This window comes from Somniosus microcephalus, chromosome 18 (genome assembly GCF_052327205.1).
Source record: "Somniosus microcephalus isolate GS21.2 chromosome 18, FLI_Smic_1.0, whole genome shotgun sequence".
Classification (NCBI taxonomy): domain Eukaryota; kingdom Metazoa; phylum Chordata; class Chondrichthyes; order Squaliformes; family Somniosidae; genus Somniosus; species Somniosus microcephalus.
In genome coordinates this window covers 48449853-48458682 of record NC_141004.1, presented here as the reverse complement: position 1 = coordinate 48458682, position 8830 = coordinate 48449853, and positions in this window count along the sequence as shown.

Here is an 8830-nt window from a genome sequence, read left to right as displayed (position 1 = left end):
GCGTACGTGAGGTCGCGGATCCAGCTCCTGCGGGACCTGGACCGCGGCTCCCCCTTCTTCTACTCGCTGGAAAAAAGACGGGGGGTCCGTAAGCAGCTCTTGGGGCTGCTGGCCGACGACGGATCTCTGGTCTCGGATCCGGAGGGAATCAGCGCGGAGACCCGCGCCTATTATGGGGCTCTGTTCTCTCCGGATCCGTCCAGCGAGGATGCGCGCAGAGTTTTGTGGGAGGACCTGCCGAAGGTTGGCCCGGAGGGCGCCGAAAAATTGGACGCTCCGCTAAGTCTGGCGGAGCTGACCGGCGCCCTCCGCCAGCTCTCTAGGGGAAAGTCCCCGGGGCTGGACGGGCTGACCGTGGAGTTCCACAGGGCGTTCTGGGACGTCTTGGGGGGCGACTACGCGCGGGTCCTGGGGGAAAGTTTGGCGACCGGGGAGATGCCCCTCTCTTGGCGCAGGGCGGTCATTGTCCTGCTGCCTAAGAAGGGCGATCTCCGCCTCCTTAAGAACTGGCGCCCGGTCTCCCTCCTCAGCACGGACTATAAAATCTTTGCCAGGGCCATGTCTGCTCGCCTTGGCACCGTGCTGGCCCACATGATCCACCCCGACCAGTCCTACACGGTCCCGGGCCGGACCATCCACGATAACATCCATCTGGTCCGGGACCTGGTCCACCACTCCCAGAGGGCTGGTCTGTCGGTCGCCTTCCTTTCCTGGATCAGGAGAAGGCGTTCGACAGGGTGGATCACGAGTATCTCTTCGGGACTCTGCGCGCATTCGGGTTCGGGACGCATTTCGTCGCCCGGATCCGACTTCTGTACGCCGCCGCGGAGTGTCTGATTAAAGTTAACGGGTCCTTGATGGCGCCCCTTCGCTTCGGGAGGGGGGTGCGTCAGGGATGCCCCATGTCCGGCCAGTTATATGCCATTTGCGTGGAGCCTTTCCTGCGCCTCTTGCGGAAGAGGTTGACGGGACTGGCTCTGCAAGGGCCGGGCGTGGAGGTGGTCCTCTCGGCTTACGCCGATGACGTGCTCCTCACGGTCACGGATCCCGCTGACTTGCGGAGGATGCGGGAATGCCAGCAGATTTACTCGGACGCATCCTCCGCCAAGATCAACTGGGAGAAATGTTCCGGACTCCTGGTGGGTCAGTGGCGGGTGGACTCCCTGCCGGAGGAGTTCAGGCCTTTCGCCTGGAGCACCACGCACCTCCTCTATTTGGGAGTCTACCTTAGCCCTGCCGAGGACGCTTGGCCGGCGAACTGGCAAGAGCTGGAGGCCAAAGTCACCGCTCGCCTAGGACGCTGGACAGGACTGCTCCGAGTGCTGTCCTACAGGGGTCGAGCGCTGGTCATAAACCAGCTGGTGGCCGCCATGTTGTGGTACCGGTTGGTCACTTTGATCCCTCCCCCTGCGTTTGTCGCCAAGATTCAGAAGAAGCTCATCGACTTCTTCTGGGACAAAAGGAAGCACTGGGTCTCTGCCGCGGTTCTGTGTCTCCCGCTTAGGGAGGGCGGTCAGGCGCTGGTGTGCCTTCGCACCCAGGCTGCGACTTTCCGTCTTCAGACGCTGCAGAGATACCTGTACGTCGAGAATCCTCCGAGATGGTGTGCGCTGGCGACGTTTTTCTTCCGCCAGCTGCATGGCCTCAATTACGACACGCAGCTCCTGTTTGCGAAAGTGGGCAGCAGGCGTGCCGGCCTGCGGGAGCTGCCTGTCTTCTACCAGGAACTACTATGGGTTTGGAACTACGTCGCTTCCAGGCGGAGCTCTCCCCCGTCAGGAGCGGCGGCTCTCCTTCGGGAGCCGCTGCTCAGGAATCCGCACCTCCACGAACACGGGTTCGGGCGGCTGGCGGAGGGTAGGGCTGTGGCTGGCAAGGTGACCAGAGTCGGGGACCTGCTCGATGGCGGAGGAGCGGGCTGGATGGCGCCGGAGGAGCTGGCGCGGCGCCTGTCCTGGGCCAACGTCCGGCTCGCGGTCGAAACCATCGAATCGGTAAAAGCGGCACTGGGCCCCGACTCCACTAGGTGTATCGAGGCGGCTCAAGCACGTGGGGCGATCCCGTCCGAGCTTACCCCCGTTCGGACGGAATTCCTCATCGGCGCCCGGCCCCGAAACTCCCCTCGGGAACCGGCGCCTCACAACTTGAGCCGTCTCGAGGAAATACCCTCCGTGCCTTTTCATTCCGCGCGGAGGGGTTTCCTGTACGGGCTGCTCCTGCACACTCTCCACTTTGCCATCTTCGTCTACCGTCCGGACACACCTTGGCGTGGCGTTTTGCCGACCGGCGGTAGCGGAGGTCCCCAATGGAGGGCTCTCTATGCGGGAGTCCTCCCTTGTTCCATCGGGGACTTGGCCTGGAGGGTGTTGCACGGAGCGGTCCCATGCAATAAGGTTTTAAGTAGGTTCACGGACTCCCAGGCCGCCTGCATTTTTTGCGGCCTGGAGGAGTCCGTGTTTCACGTTTATATGGATTGTGAGAGGTTGCAGCCCCTCTTTCACTACTTGAAGGGGCTGCTCCTCGATTTTTGGTTGCACTTCAGTCCCACGCTCTTGATCTACGGTCACCCGGTGCGGAGGGGAGCGGACAGGTTGGAGGACCTCCTTGTGGGCCTGCTCCTGGGCCTGGCTAAAAGAGCCATCAATTGGTCCAGGCAGCGGGCGGTCGAGGGGGTCGTCCAGCCGGATTGCCTGCATCTCTTCCGCGGCCATGTTCGCGCCCGGGTGGCCCTGGAGATGGAGCACGCGGTGTCCGCCGGTGCGCTTGAGTATTTCCGCGACCGGTGGGCGCCGCGGGGACTGGAGTGCATCATCAACACGGATAACCAAATTTTAATTTGATTTGTTAAGCTTTCGTTGAACTTTTGTTTATTTACAGTCGAATTGTTTTTTTTTTGGGTCCAAATAAAAGAGTACCCTCTGTTCAGCTGCAAGCACGAGCAGAGGTAGCAGCCAGACTTTGGAGAGTGGATTAAAGTGGTGGTCCCCTGACCAGGAAGAGGAGGAGAACGTTGGACCACCACCACCAACTCCACCATCATTACATCAACTGAGGTGCCTGGAGAGAGAGGACAGAGGAGGAGAAGGAGAAAGGAGGCCTACATCAGCATCAACCAGGGGAGAGGCCTTTCTATCACTGCCTCCCCAATTTGGCCTCCACTTCAGGAGAGGGAGAGAGGGGAGAGAAACCAACTGCTTGAAAGGAGGGAAGAAAACTTCATCCGGAACATCTACAGGTGGGTGTTATTTGGGGCACTCTCCCAAGACTTTGTATTTTAGGTGGGGGGAGAAAAGAAGAAGCAAGGCCGGATCATCAAGGGGTGTAGTGTGTGTGTGTGTGTGCTCTTGTTAAAAGCTAGGCCACACACACCACTAATTAGCATCCCTTCTATTGCCTGCCCTGGGAGAGCTTGGAGCTGCCCAAGGTGAAGTCCTTAATTTAATTTAATTACATCGTTAAGACCTGTTGCAGGACTAAGCCTGGGCTTCTCCAGCTTTTCCAGGTGAAGACGTCTTCTCCCCCTGCCAGAAGACCACCATCACCAAAGACTTTTTCCATCGGAGAGTGCAACCCTGCCTACACCCACCCACCATCCTGAGTGGCAACACTGCCCTTTGCGGCCTCCCTCCTTCCCACCCCCCCACCTCTCTCTCTCTTTGTCTCTCTCTGCCTGTCTTTCTAAGGCACCTTAGTTTCATCTATTTTATTAATTGCCAATTGAGCAGAGGGGCGAGGGCTCCTCTCCCAATTTAAATCAATAAGGAGAGAGGTGTGTCCTCATTTTAATCAGCTCCCTCTGCTCAATAGAGGACAAAAAATATATATATATACACCGAGGCCATTAACACCTTCAGGCCTGTGACTTGGGGTGAGTGTAGCCCTTAAAAAAAGCACCCCAGAATGGCGACTGCATCTTCGCCGGTGGCGGGGTCAGCCGGGACCTATGCGAGAGTGGTAGCCACAGCCACAGCTGCTCCCGCTGTTCCCGCTGCCCCGTCACCTTTTCGATTAATAACAAAAAAGCTTGGGGTGAAGAGCTACACTCACCCCACTATGACCATCGAGGCCTGCGTCAAGGCCATGGCTGGGGTTGTCGGCCCCTCAGCCATCGTCGCGGCCTCGAAAATGTATGGGAAGGCTGTGTTCTTCCTGGGGTCGGAGCGGGCGGTGTCCCTGGCTGTCGCCAAGGGGCTCACCGTGGGCGGGACCTTCCTGCCGGTGGATCCTCTCGAGGCCACCGCGCAGAGGATCATTATTTCCAACGTCCCGCCCTATGTTCCTGGTGAGCTCCTCCTTCCCCATTTGCGACAACTTCGGGAGGTGAGGTCGGGGATCACGCCCATCCCGCTCGGCTTCCGGGAGGCCAGCCTTCGCCACGTCTTCTCCTTCCGGCGCCAGCTGTTTATCCAGCTGGCGCGGGAGGAGGACACTGAAGGGGCGTTCGTCGTCCTCCACGAGGGGACCGCCTACCGCGCCTTTTGGACGTCGGACGGTGTGAGGTGCCATGCCTGCAGGGAGGTGGGGCACAACAGGAGGAACTGCCCTGCCTCCAAGGCCGCCGGATCATCTCGTGCGGCCGAGGCTGGCGCCGCCGCCGCCGCCCTTCCCCCCGGATCTGCCCGCGCGTCAAGTACGTCTGATGCGCGGTTGACGTCGGGGGCCGATGCCACCAAGGCCTCCGGCGGGGGGGAGGGAGCGTGTCCGGCCGGAAAGAAGGCGCGGGAAAAAAAGAAGCACCTTAGGGCAGGTCCCCCCGTGGATGGTGAGCCCTTGCCCCTTGAGCCCCTTACACCCGCGCTCCTCGCGGAGCTGATCAGGGCAGATGTGAGCGGGAGGGGCCCCGTGCCCGAGCCTGTGGCCGCAACCGCCGCAGCGGTAATGCCAATACCTGCGGCCGGGCTCGGGCCCGAGGAACCCGACAAACCTGCTCCGCCGGAGGGAGTCGAGGAGGAGGCCTTTGCAGACATGGAGGCCTCCCTCGCTCCCTCCGTGCTAAAAAGGCGCGACCCCCTGGATGAGGAGGAGGACCGGGAGGAGGAAGGTCCCTCCGAGCAGGGGGAGTCGTCGCCCGCCGCGGGTACTGCGCCCCCCCAGCGCTGTCATCATCACCAGCGATCGGCAGGGGTCGCCTGTCCCTCGGGAGGCTGAGGCAGATGTGTCTGTCCAGCACGTGCCTCCCGGGGATGGGGATGAGACCCTGCCCGTGGGGGGGGTTGCGGAACAACCCGCGGCAGTAATTGAAGTTGACCTTTTATCGGTGTCGTTACCCCTCGCCGGGTCGGGCAGCCTGGGGGCTGGGTCGGGCGAGCTCGAGGTTAATGAGCTCGCCCAATGCGACCCGGACGTCTCCCAGGGGATGCTCGTCCTGGTAGAGCTTTTAATTCAAAACCCCCCGTCCGCTGGGTCGGAGGTTGGTGGCGGGGAGGAGGATGGCCCCCTGGCTGCGTCTCTGGTGCCGGACGTACTGGAGGAGCTGGAAATTGTTCTCTCCCCGGTTTCTCCGGTCGTTCCGGCGTCTGAGGCGGAGGGGAGCTCTGAACCGCCGCCGTCTTCTGGCCCGGCACCCCTAGAGGAGCCCAGGGAGAAATCCTCTGCCGCCGATCCTGGGGGTGGGATCCGGGCGGAGGCGGGGCTGGCTGGCGCGGCCGAGTCGTTCGCTTCGCACTGCGCGGCGGACGGGTCGGCCGCTGGTGACGACCCCCTGGAGGAGGATGGGGACTCGGTGATGGGCACGGAGGACGATTCGGACTCCAGCGCCGACGTGGCGATGGATGACCTCGTGCCCCTTGCCGAGTCTCCCCTCATTTCCGTAAGGGAACTCCGGGATTTTATGGCCACGTGCCTGGGTCAGCGCAATAAGGTCCGGCTGGCCCTCGACAGGTGGTCGGAGCTGGCGCTGCTCATCGATTCCGTCCGCGCCGCCGTTAAGATCTTGGGCGCGGACGAGGGTGTGAACCCGCTCGAGCTGCGTCGGCTCACAACGTTTCTCACTGGGCTGCTGAGGAAGTGGCGGCGGACCAGCGGCTGCGCTTCCTCGCCCCGTTAGTGCAACCTCTACCTACACCTATGCTTCTGACATGAAGATAACCATAGCCAGCCTCAACATCAACGGCAGCAGGGAGGCGCGCCGCAGATTCAATAACTTCTCGGTCCTTCGGGACGGGAAGTATGCGGTGTGCTTCCTGCAAGAAACCCACACCGTTCCGGGAGACGAAGCCACGTGGCTCCTGGAGTGGCAAGGAGGGGTCAGCATGAGTCACCTCTCCAACAATTCCAGCGGGGTGGCTATCTTGCTGGCCCCGCATTTTCAGCCGGAGATCTTGGGGGTCAAGGAGCACGTGCCGGGCCGCTTGCTCCATGTCACTGTTCGCCTGGGGGGCGTGCCGCTCCATCTAGTGAACGTGTACGCCCCTCAGACCAGTGCGCAGCAAGTGCGCTTCTTCGAAGAAGTGTCCGCTCTCTTGGGCTCCATCGACGTGGGCGAGTGCGTCATCCTCGGGGGGGATTTTAACTGCACCCTCGAGGCGAGGGACCGTTCGGGTCCCCCGCGAAGCCCGGCGGCGATGGAGAAGTTGAGGGACCTGGTTGGGTCCTTCGACTTGGTGGACGTCTGGCGAAATCTCCACCCCGACTCCAGCGCCTTCACTAGCGTGAGGTCTGGGGGAGGAAGGTCCAGAATCGACCGCCTCTACATTTCCCGGGCGTTCGTCTCCTGCGTTCCGGCAGCTTCCATGCGGCCGGTGCCGTGCACGGACCACCACCTGGTGTGGGCGGAGCTCGCGCCGCTGCGCGTGCGGGGGGGGGTCCGTGTACTGGCATTTTAACAACCTGCTGCTGGAGGACGCACGGTTCCGGGATTCGTTTCGTCGATTCTGGGCCGACTGGAGAAGGAAGCAGGGGGGCTTCCCCTCCTTGAGGCTATGGTGGGATGTGGGCAAGGCTCACATCCGTCTCTTCTGTCAGGAGTACGCGAAGGGGTCGACCAAGAGGCGGGAGGCCCGGGTCGGGCGGTTGGAGAAGGAGGTGCTCGACCTGGAGTCCCGTCTCGGTCAGGTCGTCGAGGACCCGGCCCTGTGGAAGGTGTACGAAGAGAAGAAGGGCGCGCTGAAGGACCTGCAGCTCGTCGGGTCCCGAGGCGCGTACGTGAGGTCGCGGATCCAGCTCCTGCGGGACCTGGACCGCGGCTCCCCCTTCTTCTACTCGCTGGAAAAAAGACGGGGGGTCCGTAAGCAGCTCTTGGGGCTGCTGGCCGACGACGGATCTCTGGTCTCGGATCCGGAGGGAATCAGCGCGGAGACCCGCGCCTATTACGGGGCTCTGTTCTCTCCGGATCCGTCCAGCGAGGATGCGCGCAGAGTTTTGTGGGAGGACCTGACGAAGGTTGGCCCGGAGGGCGCCGAAAAATTGGACGCTCCGCTAAGTCTGGCGGAGCTGACCGGCGCCCTCCGCCAGCTCTCTAGGGGAAAGTCCCCGGGGCTGGACGGGCTGACCGTGGAGTTCCACAGGGCGTTCTGGGACGTCTTGGGGGGCGACTACGCGCGGGTCCTGGGGGAAAGTTTGGCGACCGGGGAGATGCCCCTCTCTTGGCGCAGGGCGGTCATTGTCCTGCTGCCTAAGAAGGGCGATCTCCGCCTCCTTAAGAACTGGCGCCCGGTCTCCCTCCTCAGCACGGACTATAAAATCTTTGCCAGGGCCATGTCTGCTCGCCTTGGCACCGTGCTGGCCCACATGATCCACCCCGACCAGTCCTACACGGTCCCGGGCCGGACCATCCACGATAACATCCATCTGGTCCGGGACCTGGTCCACCACTCCCAGAGGGCTGGTCTGTCGGTCGCCTTCCTTTCCCTGGATCAGGAGAAGGCGTTCGACAGGGTGGATCACGAGTATCTCTTCGGGACTCTGCGCGCATTCGGGTTCGGGACGCATTTCGTCGCCCGGATCAGACTTCTGTACGCCGCCGCGGAGTGTCTGATTAAAGTTAACGGGTCCTTGACGGTGCCCCTTCGCTTCGGGAGGGGGGTGCGTCAGGGATGCCCCATGTCCGGTCAGTTATATGCCATTTGCGTGGAGCCTTTCCTGCGCCTCTTGCGGAAGAGGTTGACGGGACTGGCTCTGCAAGGGCCGGGCGTGGACGTGCTCCTCACGGTCACGGATCCCGCTGACTTGCGGAGGATGCGGGAATGCCAGCAGATTTACTCGGACGCATCCTCCGCCAAGATCAACTGGGAGAAATGTTCCGGACTCCTGGTGGGTCAGTGGCGGGTGGACTCCCTGCCGGAGGAGTTCAGGCCTTTCGCCTGGAGCACCACGCACCTCCTCTATTTGGGAGTCTACCTTAGCCCTGCCGAGGACGCTTGGCCGGCGAACTGGCAAGAGCTGGAGGCCAAAGTCACCGCTCGCCTAGGACGCTGGACAGGACTGCTCCGAGTGTTGTCCTACAGGGGTCGAGCGCTGGTCATAAACCAGCTGGTGGCCGCCATGTTGTGGTACCGGTTGGTCACTTTGATCCCTCCCCCTGCGTTTGTCGCCAAGATTCAGAAGAAGCTCATCGACTACTTCTGGGATAAAAGGAAGCACTGGGTCTCTGCCGCGGTTCTGTGTCTCCCGCTTAGGGAGGGCGGTCAGGCGCTGGTGTGCCTTCGCACCCAGGCTGCGACTTTCCGTCTTCAGACGCTGCAGAGATACCTGTACGTCGAGAATCCTCCGAGATGGTGTGCGCTGGCGACGTTTTTCTTCCGCCAGCTGCATGGCCTCAATTACGACACGCAGCTCCTGTTTGCGAAAGTGGGCAGCAGGCGTGCCGGCCTGCGGGAGCTGCCTGTCTTCT